The 12,477-nt window shown below is 40.5% G+C and overlaps 1 long non-coding RNA gene across 1 annotated transcript in view; it reads left to right on the top strand.

Annotated features, from left to right (window-relative positions):
- LOC124741173 overlaps positions 1-11,088 on the top strand; it is a 168,664-nt gene extending 157,576 nt beyond the window's left edge. The window contains exon 3 of the long non-coding RNA XR_007009922.1: positions 10,996-11,088. This is a non-coding gene — a long non-coding RNA (uncharacterized LOC124741173). The remainder of the gene's footprint in view (positions 1-10,995) is intronic.
- Positions 11,089-12,477: the final 1,389 nt, after the last annotated feature.

The raw sequence follows: 12,477 nt of genomic DNA, 5'->3' as shown, positions 1-12,477 counted from the left end.
TTACTCTATGGTCCGTAACCAATAAATTTTGGTCAGAGTCCACATCTGCCCTGGAAATGTCATAGAATTTAAAACCTGGTTCCCAAATCTCTGTCTTACTGTTATGTAATCAATCTGAAATCTTTCAGTGTCTCCACATCTCTTCCACATATACAACCTTCTTTCATGATTCTTAAACATCCATATTTAGTTTTCCTATTACCAAATTCCAGACCAAAATTAATATAAAAATTTTGTCTCCCTTAAATATCTGAATAATTTTTTTTCTCATCATACATTTCTTCAATCACTTCATCTAGTTGGCATATAAACTTGTACTACTGTGCTACGCATTCACCATACTGTTCGTAGTAACTTATCCGCATTCCTAATTTTTATTCATTATTAAACCCACTCCTGCATTACCCCTGATTTTGTATTTATAACCCTGTATTCACCTGACCAGAAGTCCAGTTTCTCCTGCCATTGAACTAACTTATTCCCACTATGTCTGACCGTAATAAATCCATTTCCCTTTTTAAATTTTCCACCCTACCTGCCCAATTAAGGAGTCTGACATTCAATGCTCCTATCCATAAAACCCCAGCTATGTTTCTCCTGATAATTATGTCCCCATGAGCAGTCCCTGACCGGAGATCCAAATGAGGCAATATTATACCTCTGTAATATTTTACCTAACAGGATGCCATAATCATTTAACCCTACAGCAATGCTGTATGCCCCCAGGAAAACTTATGACTGTAGTTTTCCCCTCGCTTTCAGCCTTTTTCAGTACGAGCAGAGCAAGGCCATTCTGCTTGATGTCACAAGGACGTTCAGTCAATTGGTGCCCTTCTTTAGGAACCACACGTTTTCCTGACCTCTCAACAGATACCGCTCCATTGTGGCTGCGCCTATGTTATGGCTATCTGTATCACTGAGGGACGTAAGCCTTCCCATCGACAGCTCGGTCCACGGTTCACTGGGTCAAAGGGGGGGAGGGATACAGAGCTACATAATTACAATCGCTGACAGCGATCATTTTGAATACAGCCAAGTGTCGTGTGAAAACACACACATTCATTTCTCTCAGGAAGTAATAAGGGTTTAGTTTATTTCCAAGACAGAAATGAAATTTTGGTTAAATAGCGCGCATACACATAACATACATAACATTTATTGATGTGCTACGGTGGTCTTGCTCTATGCCTTTTAATTGCTTTCACAAACTGTTGCCAGATAGTTTACGAAACTGCCCACATTACCATTGTCATTTTGTTTCAGGGTATCTGCGCAAGTAGTAGCGCTGCACGAAAATAACAATCTTGAGTCTCCTTAGTTTTTGTTGGTGTGGAGGATCTGGGTGTATCACCTCCTCCTGATTCCATGTCGTTTGTGGTGGCCATAGCTGTTCCACTACTCCATCTGATTCACCTAGAAGAATCCATGTCATTTCCTCCCATAGGTTCTGCAGCACTGTTGGTGGAAGCTGCTACAGCATCACTTTCATGTCACGAGCTTCCATCTCTCTGAAATGTACAAAATAATGATTAGGATGCTGAAGGAAATTAGGCCATGCACTTTGAAAGGAATCGTCCCGGCATTTCACTAAAGTGATTTAGAGAAATGATGGAACAGCTAAATCAGGTTGCCTGGACACATGTTTGAACCACTGTCTTTCTGAATACGATTCCTTTGTGCTATCCACTGCTCCACCTCGTTCAGTATGATTTTTAGCAGTAGTACTAGCAGATGCAAAAATTTAATTTCTATAAATTATATTTAGCGTGAAATACCCAAACGGCAATAAATTAAGACATTGAAAAGTTTAGTTGAATCGAGTAATCTGTAGATTCCTGCTGCTGGTAATTATTAAAATCACTGCTCAGATATAGTGCCATCAATTAGATAGAGGTTGTTTCACTTAATAGGTCACAAAGAGGCCTACACAAATATGAAAACTTATCTGAGAAATACAGATACTGTGGCAGCAGAAGTGAACGGGCGTATGAAGATTTCACTTTGACACAGTAAGTGCTGGCTCATATAGCATGGTTGGATGAGATTTCTGGATGAAGTACTGGTCCCATCCCCACTATATTTATGTAATTGAATTAAGGTCACAAAATATCTCATTTATGTGTTATACATAAGCCTGCTGTACAAATATACTCACCAATGGCGGGGCGCCAGAATGCTCATCGACGTACACTACGTGTAAGGCACTTATTTCCAAAAGCCACAAACAATCCGCAACCTAAACGTAAGAAAAATAATGGAAGGGTACATGCATGCAATTAACTTATACCAAACGGAAGGGCAAAAACCGTTTTGAGTAGGTAACTGGAGTTACATTCAGTAGATGTTGACGAAGCTACCTTGCTGTTTAGAGATAAGTAATGCCCTTGTAGAAATTCAAGTTCTGCTGATAGCGTATAGCTGGCTCATACAGTTGAAAATGATTAGCACCTAATTTCAGCAAGTGCGAGAATTTGTTTGGAGGCTGCTGAGGGATACACTGTCAAGTACAGTATGTGTGGTGTTTATAATGCAAAAGGTGAACGTTGAATACTTACAGGATCTGTCCCACCTACACGTCTCGTCTTTATTCCACGAGGAAGCCGTTTTGCTAGAAAGTCTGAAGTTGGCAGCAGTGTAAGTTGAGATGCATTCCACGTTGCTGCGCTGAAGTTGTGGAGTGTTCACCAGGGCAGTGCCGGTACAGATCTTTATAAAGCTGGGTTCCCGCGGGGCGTGACCACGAATGTGTACCACGCTTTCGTGCCGTGACAGGAGGGAAACCATCAGTCGTGGGGCGTGGTCAGTTCACACGGTGTTCGAGTGTCAACGAGGGCGTAATTCAGTTGATCGCGCGAAGCCGGCCGTGAACGTGCTCCTTATCGAGAGCTGTGCTGTGGTGAGTTCGGTTTTTGCTACCGTTTTGGCACAGACAATGAACCGGTTGGTGGAACCCCAAGAAAAACGGAAGAAAAGACGATGGTGGGTCAGGAACTGGACACTTCAAAGAACATCGAGGGCACATAATTTGGTTGACATGGAACTAAGAAACCATTATCCTGAAGATTTCAACATGTTATTACGAATGTCTCGTGCGCAGTTTGACTACCTTTTGGAACGCGTTTCACGTCTGATTTCAAAATCAGACACTAATATGAGACAAGCAGTAAAAGCAAAAATTAAACTTCAAGTAACTTTACGCTATTTAGCCACAGGGGACTAAAAAAGTCTAGAATATTTATATCGTGTTCCAAAGAACACAAGTACTAAATTTACACCTGAAACCTACGAAGCGGTCCACAAGGCATTTATGGAATACATACAGGTAATTACAATAACATATAGTATGTAACTTTTTCTTTTATTATTTATTTGAATTTTCAACATAGTAATGTATGAGTATTCTAGGTGTAAGTATTTAAGGAATAAAAAGAAACAATAATATGAAAATGGTTAATCAGCATAATAATATTGATCATTTAAAATATTACCAGCATAGAAAAAAGTAATCGTTTGAGTAATAAAATAAGATCGATCTATAAATTTGTAAATAAATAGTCATCTGAGAAATCAGCTCTCATATTTGATTCTCTCTCACTTGGTAGTGTTGATTTTGTTATTGTAGGGGATGTGCGTTTCCGCTAAAGACTTATCTGATGAAACCTTACAGTTGGCGCAACATGTTTCGATAGGAAAGGATCTACAACTAACGAGTTTCAAAGGCTCGAAGAGTTGCAGAAAATACTTTCGGCATACATGTGAGTAAATTTAGAGTATTTGAAAAACCAATATCTTTAAAAATACAGTCGGTGGACAAAGTAGTACTATCCTGCTGGTCGTTGCACAACTGGCTGCGGAAAACGAATCCCGCATACATCTCACGAGGTTTAATTGACTTCGAGGATGAAAACCATCGTATTTTCCCTGGATCGTGGTGTCAAGAGGAAATTACTGGCCTACAGAACCTTCTGCAAACGCTTAACATACATCCACATCGACAGGCACAACGAATTCGGGATAAGTACTGTGATTACTTTAATAATGAAGGTGCTGTGCCCTGGCAAAATGTACTACTCGGCGACGTTCCAAATACAGAACCGTAGAGCACATCAGTGTCAATATTGTGCTCAGTTATTTAGTACATGGTTGTCTTCAATTAGTATGTGTCACAAAGTAATTGCATTGCTAGATATATTTTATCATAAGAATGTATTGTTACAGTGCTAGCTATTGTTGTATTAAAAGAAGCTGGTACAGTTCCTATGATACGCCTACTACTCTGTATAATCATTGTAAAAACTGTTGTAATAATGTAAATGTAAGGAACAATTTTGAAAATGTATAAAATTTCAAATACGGAAACAAACTTTTATTTCACATACCAGATTTGATAGTGTGGCTCGCTGCTGAACGAATGGGCGAATGAAAGAATTCATCTTGTTAAACCAGAAGATTTTTGGTTTGTAAACCTCGTCAGTGCCAGCTCTAGACCGTTAGCTTTCGATTCTTTTCTTCAGTTCCTGACAATACGAACTCCTCGAGTTTTTAAATTTCACAATTACTTCTTTTGCTCCGACTCCTGGAATTTGGAGCGCATCACTAATTCTTTTGGCAGCAGCCATTCTTGCATCTCGGTCTCTGTATTCTTCTCTGTTTACATCATACAAGACCAGCTCAGTAGCGTAAAGTTCCAGAAATTCTAAAGTTTCACTGTCTTCCAACTTCATCACACAACCTTTAATGGCACTGGTTGCCATCTTGTTGTTTGTAGCACTAGATGTTGTAATCTGACACAGCCACAGACGAGGCAAGCTCACAACTGAAAAACACGTTTGATATGAAGCGTGAGCCCTCACGCCTGCCCGTGACGTCACCGTCAAACTCACGTCTCTTCGTTCACACGGGTAGTGTTCCCCACGACAGCACATCTCACGCTAGTGTGTCACGCCCTGTGGGAACCCCGCTTAAAGGGAAGTATGGCCACCCTATTCTGCTGTGTTTGCTGCCATCCGTAGTTGCCTGAAATCACATCTCGTGACATTAGCAGCCATTGTGGGCCCAAGCGTTGTGTGTGAAGCACGGTAAGTGCTGTGTATTTTCAAAGTTTTACATAGAATGATGCCTCAGTGCTGTGCTATCGGCTTTTCGTTTCGAGGCAGAAAGGGAGGAAAACTGTACAGAATTCCTTCTGAAGGGAGTGATGCAACGAGAAGGAGAATATGGCTGATGAAAATCAGTGGAGCCAACTGGCAGCCCACAAGAAACTCTCGCTTGTGCGTGGAAAGTAGTTTTTATTCATTAGTGCAAATCATCTCCTGGTTTGAGAATAGCTGTGTAACAAACTTGCCCTATCTTGACTCACTTCGTGATCAGATTTGCTGCGTCATTACACGTGGTCAGCCTCAAGCCGGTCAAGTTTTTTTTAAAAGGTGCATTGTTTGCAAGCCTATTTTTTTTGGACAAACCATAGTGAAAGTTATACATTTATAGTAAATCTGTAATGTACTGACTGCTATAAAGGCATACTTTTTGCAACACAAAAGATGTAATAGGTAAACATTGTTTTTCGTTCCGTAGTTTGTAGGTCCAACTGTTGAAGACGGAAAGTGCAGTATTTGTATGCTTTAAAGTATGTTGTTGTGTCCCCCAAAAAGTAATCTATTATGGCTATCTGAACATTAAAGGTCAATAACAATGCCTCATTTTAAGTAAATTTTGTGAAAATAACTATTGTGATAATGACGTGCCTCTTTAAAGTAAATATTACTTGAATTTAATAGTGTAGGACAACGGTTTCGACTAACATTGAAATAAATGAAAAAAATAGCATAGTTGAATTCCAAAGTCAGTCGTAACAGTACAGTATATTTATAATTACTTCTCTTAACACAGCATCTTGTATAATCAGCAGTCTCAGATGCAAATACTACACTATCTGATCATAAGTATCCGGACACATGCCTGAAAATGACTTGCAAGTTCGTTGCGCCCTCCATCGGTAATGCTGGAATTCAGTATGGTGTTGGGCCACCCTTAGTATTGATGACAGCTTCCACTCTCGCAGGCATATTTTCGATCAGCTGCTGGAAGGTTTCTTGGGAATGGCAGCCCATTCTTCACGGAGTGCTGCACTGAGGAGAGGTATTGATGTCGGTCGGTGAGGCCTGGCACGAAGTCGGCATTCCAAAACATCCCAAAGGTGTTCTGTAGGAGTCAGGTTAGGACTCTGTGCGGGCCAGTCCATTACAGGGATGTTATTGTCATGTAACCACTCCGCCACAGGCCGTGCATTATGAACAGGTGCTCGATCGTGTTGAAAGATGCAATCACCATCCCCAAATTGTTCAACAGTGGGAAGCAAAAAGGTGCTTAAAACGTCAATGTAGACCTGTGCTGTGATAGGACCACGCAAAACGACAAGGGGTGCAAGCCCCCTACATCAAAAACACGACCCCATCGTAACACCACCGCATCCGAATTTTACTCTTGGCACTACACACACTGGAAGATGACGTTCACTGGGCATTTGCCATACTCACACCCTGCTATCGGATCGCCACATTCTGCACCGTGATTCGTCAATCCACACTACGTTATTCCACTGTTCAATCATCCAATGTTTACGATCCTTACAGCAAGGGAGGCGTCGTTTGGCATTTACAGGCGTGATGTGTGGCTTATGAACAGCTGCTCAACCTTGAAATCCAAGTTTTCTCACCTCCCGCCTAACTGTCACAGTACTTGGAGTGGATTCTGATGCGGTTTCTGATTCCTGTGTGACGGTGTGGGTAGATGTCAGCCTATTACACACCACGACCCTCTTCAACTGTCGGCGGTCTCTGTCAGTCAACAGACGAGGTCGGCCTGTACGCTTTTGTGCTGTATGTGTCCCTTCACGTTTCCACTTTGCTATCAAATCGGAAGCAGTGGACCTAGGGATGTTTAGGAGTGTGGAAATATCACGTACAGTCATATGACACAAGTGACAGCCAATCACCTGACCACGTTCAAAGCCTGTGAGTTCATCGGAGTGCCCCATTCCCCTCCCTCACGATGTCAAATGACTAGTGAGGTCACTGATATGGAGTACCTGGCAGTAGGCGGCAGCACAATTCACCTAATACGAAAAACGTATGTTTCTCGGGGTGTCCCGATGCTTTTGATCACATAGTGTAGGTAGGCCTAGATTACGTGCATCACACAATACTTGTTGTCACACAGGAAACCTGAACCTAATGAAAATTAAGCTTGTATAAAGATACATTACCTAAAAGATGTTAGTTATGTGATGTAAAATGAAATTTTTTCAGTAAGTTTGCTGGTAAAAGCTGAGTGTTACAATGTTCGTGTATAGCTACAGTATCTAATTCATAGGTTTCTGAGCTTCTTGCACTGTATGTAGTTATAAGTAGCATGTGTTCAGTTCTATTGATATTGCATATATTTTATATATAGCAAAACGAAGACAATGGAATGTAGTCGAGTTAACTCGGGTGATGTTGAGGGAATTAGATTAGGAAATGAGATCCTTCAAGTAGTAAAGGAGTTTTGCTATTTGGGGAGCAAAATAACTGACTATGGTCGAAGTAGAGAGGATATAAAATGTAGACTGGCAATGGCAAGGAAAGCGTTTCTGAACAAGAGAAATGTGTTAACATCAAGTACAGATTTAAATGTTAGGAAGTGTTTTGTGAAAGTATTTGTATGGAGTGTAGCCATGTATGGAAGTGAAACATGGACGATAAATGGTTTACACAAGAAGAGAATAGAAGCTTTCGAAATCTGGTGCTACAGAAGAACGCTGAAGATTAGATGGGAAGATCACATAACTAATGAGGAGGTATTGAATGGAATTGGAGAGATGAGAAATATGTGGCGCAACTTGACTAGATGAAGAGATCGGTTGGTAGGGCGTATTCAGAGGCATCGAGGGATCGCCAGTTTAGTATTGGAGGGCAGCGTGGAGGGGAAATATTGTAGAGTGAGACCAAGAGATGAATACACTGAGCAGATTCAGAAGGATGTAGGCTGCAGCAGGTATGGGGAGATGATGAAGCTTGCACAGGATAGAGTAACATGGAGAGCTGGATCAAACCAGTCTCTGGACTGAAGACCACAACAAAAACATATTTTATGTTATAATATATAGTTATAATGTATAGTTTTGAAATTTTTTATATCGCTCAAATAAGGAAGTTTGTAACTAAATTGACTGATAGTACTGTTTCTGTTTACAAGAATCATTTCACTCCAGACCAGTTTGAAACCAGCAGAGCTGGTGGACTGGTAAAACGCAAACCAAATGCTGTGCCAACCATTTTTGGTGATCAGAAGCCACCAGTGGTACGTAAAGGTCCTGCTGAGAGGAAACCTGTTGGCCTACTAGAGAAACATACTGGAATGAAACTAGAAAATAAGGTTCCCTGCTTCAACAGATTTCTACATGCGGTATGCTGTCACTTGCTGTTGAATTATCGCACTTTGAACATCTTGTGTGACTGCTAACAGTTCACATTTATTGTTTTCATCCGCAGGACACACAGAATTTCCCTTCAGAGCACTATTCTTGCCAACAGTGGACTTACTTGTAATGTAGAAGTTGTCGCAGGATCTACTTTGTAAATTGAGTACAATAAGCAAATACTTTTTAAAAGTTGTTCTAAATATGTAGCTTAGACTTTCTTCTTTAGAAATTATATATCGTACTCCCATTCTAAGCATCAGTTGTGTACAGAAGCAGACTCAAACATTTCATTTATAACAGCTGTATATTTTTCAAACTGACTTGTCCAGGCTCTGTTGATGGTGGGAACAAAATACTTTGTCACACGGTAATTTAGCGAATGGGACCACATCTCTGAAATCCTCTGCTATACCCTCAGGACAGGACAGATAGTTTAATTTGTGGAAAAGGGGCCAAAATGAATGGCTATCAGTTGCAATCAAACATAGTACTTTACTGATTTGACAAACATTACAATAAAAAAGAAAACATTAAATACAGACCAAGCCGAACATTTATTTTAGAACTTAATTCCTCAATAAATGAGCCATTCAATTCCCTCAAGGGAAAAACAAGTTTAATTTAAAACTGACTGAAAGCCAATAACTTAAAACTAAAAACAGGAATTTGAATTTCAAAGGCAGAAGGTCTTATCTTAAAGCATTTCTTAAAATCAGGCTGAAGGCCCAAACAACGTCACTCCTTAAGGGCAAACAACTTTAACTTAAAATGGGCTAGAAGCCATACAGAAACAAAGAACAAGAACAAATAAGGAAAGACAGTACATCAAACTGCACTCAGAAGTTTCCAAGGGCTGGCATGGAATTCAAACACTAACGCTCGCTTAGGGGAGATAGGCAGTCAGCCCAACAATTCTCAATCTGACGGCAACCCAACCGACAGACAGTCAATGGACCAAGTGTTAGGATAACTTCCACTCCACCTGACCAGCACACGACGAGGAGTTCAATGGAACAACGCAGAAGGTATTGGCGCCCACAACGAATTACACATTCAGCTGTCAAACTACACGCCGTGCTGGACAGCCACGACACGACGAGGAAAATGCACTGCCCGAATTTACGTCTACGGCCAGGGCAGGTAACTGGAACATTAACGGCCACAATGCAGAAGATTCCGCTGGTGCACTTCGATTCAAAATAATCGAGTTAAGTTAAACTCCACAGAAGGATGGGCTAGAATTTCGCCAACTCGAAAACACACACTGTTGCTCATGGGAAGGTCCTAACAGCCCACAATGAAATTCAAGCGACACAATGTGAACAGTTGGGGCTGGCGGGTAAATTAAGTAAAGACTCAACTTTCGTGTCCGGGATCGGTGAGCCACGGCCCTCGTAGCAACTGGAGCAGCCCCTCACACTGTGGACACCGCCAGCGGCCCCGGCCGAACCACGCGCCACGGAGACTTCCTCGACGCTCCTCGTCAACCGACCGACTCCCGCACGTGGCCCAGTCGGAAACTGTAAGCGCGGGGCCAAAGATATTACGAGGCTGCGAATATCGCTACAGGCTGCTGCTGCCACTTTGCGGAGAGAGGGGATAACACCACAGTCTCAATAACGGCGGGAGACTAATCACAGAATAGTGACCGAGGTTTAACGCAAAGCATAACACGAGCCAGAAACGGCTCAGTCTCTTACATAAACAGTTCACTTGTATTGGTATCTGATGGAAATAAAAACCAATGTCTTTTCTCATACCTTTCAGCTACATCGTTTCTACAGCTTGCCATTGGACACTGTATATACCGTATTCTAATTTGCAGTTAAACATTATACCTATCTGAGAAAATAGATACTTTGATTTCTTACCACAGCCGTTTAAAGTTTACTTCAAAGTCAGTGGCTTTTCTGTACCATTTATGTTTTTAAAACTCTGTATACAGGGCTTACGATTTGTTGGCAATATGTGGTACAACAGGTGCTAATACGTCTAATGTTGTGGTTAGGTTTGGTCGTGATTATTTAATCTTTTATTGTAAGTAATATTTATTTGCACTTAAAAATAACTGGCACTACCACCCACATCGGTAAGTACCACTGTTCTCACAGCTCTTGTAATTCAAGTATTCGAGCCTCACGTGTTCCACTGCTATTGAAGTGTTGCACGGTGAAGCTGTGTTGCTTACATTCTATTGCAGTCAGATTTATGTGGTGGCTAGCAAAGATCGTACAGATTTTTGGAAACACTATGGTATTGTTTGCTGGGAATTAAATATAATTGGTCACCCACAATTTCAGTTTAGTATATGGCATTACTTTCCATTACAACGTAGTAAGAGGACACCTGGAATATTACCACTCAGATTTTCATAATTTGCTTCTGTCCTTCGAAACTAAGTTTTCACACCTTATGAATCTTCAAGTCATATACCACAGCCTACTGAGAATCAATAACTGGCTACTTAAAAACATATTATAGTATTAAATAATTTTTGTTTTTGAAGATTGCAATATTGCAGATTTATGTTCCAGATGTTGGACAGCCTTCAAATGTGCCCAATGACATCAGTCCTGCAGAGAACTTGGACACAACAGAAGATGAAGTCACCATCCTGAAGAACCCAGTACAACAGCTTCAGGCTGGAATTGAAGCTTTACAGAGAAAACTCGTCCTCTCTCAGAAAAGGGAGAGAGGAGTGTGTTCAGAAAAAGACAACCTCCTCGCCAGTGTGCACGGTTTATTCGGTGCAGAACAGTTTGCAGTGTGAACAAAGGGGACATGTAAGGGTAGCAAATGGTCAGTGGAAACACTGCAGAAAGGGCTAAAAAATAGACCACCTTGTGGTAGTATGGGGTACAAAGTCCTGCTGGAAAATAAATTTCCATTTCATTCAGACAGAACCCTGAGAAGTTCACTACTGAATGTGAAATTTAGACCTGGTGTGCTGAAGGAGCTAATGAGTTCCCTGAAAGTAGAGCTTGCCCTCATGTTACCAGTGGAGAAGCATCGTGCTCCCACGATGGATAAAGTTAGTATCACTCCATCATTCGAATACAATTGAAGCAATGGCTGCTTCATTGGTAATGATATGACACACCTCCATCAAATCTTGCCCTTGCAACTACTATAGCTTCTCATGTATTAGTTTTTATGCTGGGTGGTATCACCTCAAGATGGAAACAAATCATAGGTTACCATTGCCTCAGATGTTAGGTCACATAGTGCTTAGAGCCATTTTACCATTACACGTGGCCATCTTTTTTCCAGTTCTCATGTCAAACACATAATTATAAACATTATTAGAGAATCTCGGGCACTCGAACAATGTTCACTGCATGGTGTCAGATACGGCAGGGCAAAATTGAGCTGAATAGCAAGAATTTGGAATTGTTGTCGAAAGGTTTTCAAAATTAGTTTCTACCAGTATCCTTTTTTTTTTTAACTGTTGAATTGGAAGATCCCTGATATCTTGTGGTATGGCATTAAAAAATTTTATGGACTTGTAACTATAAAAAAAACACAAAAGTGCTTCTTATACAAGTCCATCAAAATTTTTAATGCCATACCCCAACATATCAGGGATCTTCCAATTCAACAATTCAAAAAAAAAAAAAAAAAAAGTAAAAGAATTTCTTCTTGAGCTCAGCATTTATGAAACTGATGAATTTTTAAGGGAGGCAAAGAATAGGGTATGACTACACTTTGTGATCAGTTTTTATGTGCTTCTATATATGAGTAAGTCTGTAAGTGGCTAAATTTACTATGCAATATCAATTTGTACCAGAAGTTTCTCTGTTTTGTATTTGTGTGAAGGTACCAGAATTATTTGTGTAATATTTATATTGTGTAATATTTTTCTTGTTTTTGTAATTATTTGTGTAACATTTATACTGTGTACTATTGACTTTTGTAATGCCTCAGATGATCTCTGAGGTCTCTACAACAATAAAAATCAATCAATGATAATAGGAAACTAATTTTCCTCGCAGATACACCACACATTTTGAAAAATA

The sequence above is a fragment of the Schistocerca piceifrons genome, unplaced genomic scaffold (assembly GCF_021461385.2).
Source record: "Schistocerca piceifrons isolate TAMUIC-IGC-003096 unplaced genomic scaffold, iqSchPice1.1 HiC_scaffold_1880, whole genome shotgun sequence".
Lineage (NCBI taxonomy): Eukaryota > Metazoa > Arthropoda > Insecta > Orthoptera > Acrididae > Schistocerca > Schistocerca piceifrons.
The sequence above is the reverse complement of the archived record's forward strand: the minus strand, read 5'-3'. Positions and strand labels throughout refer to the sequence as shown.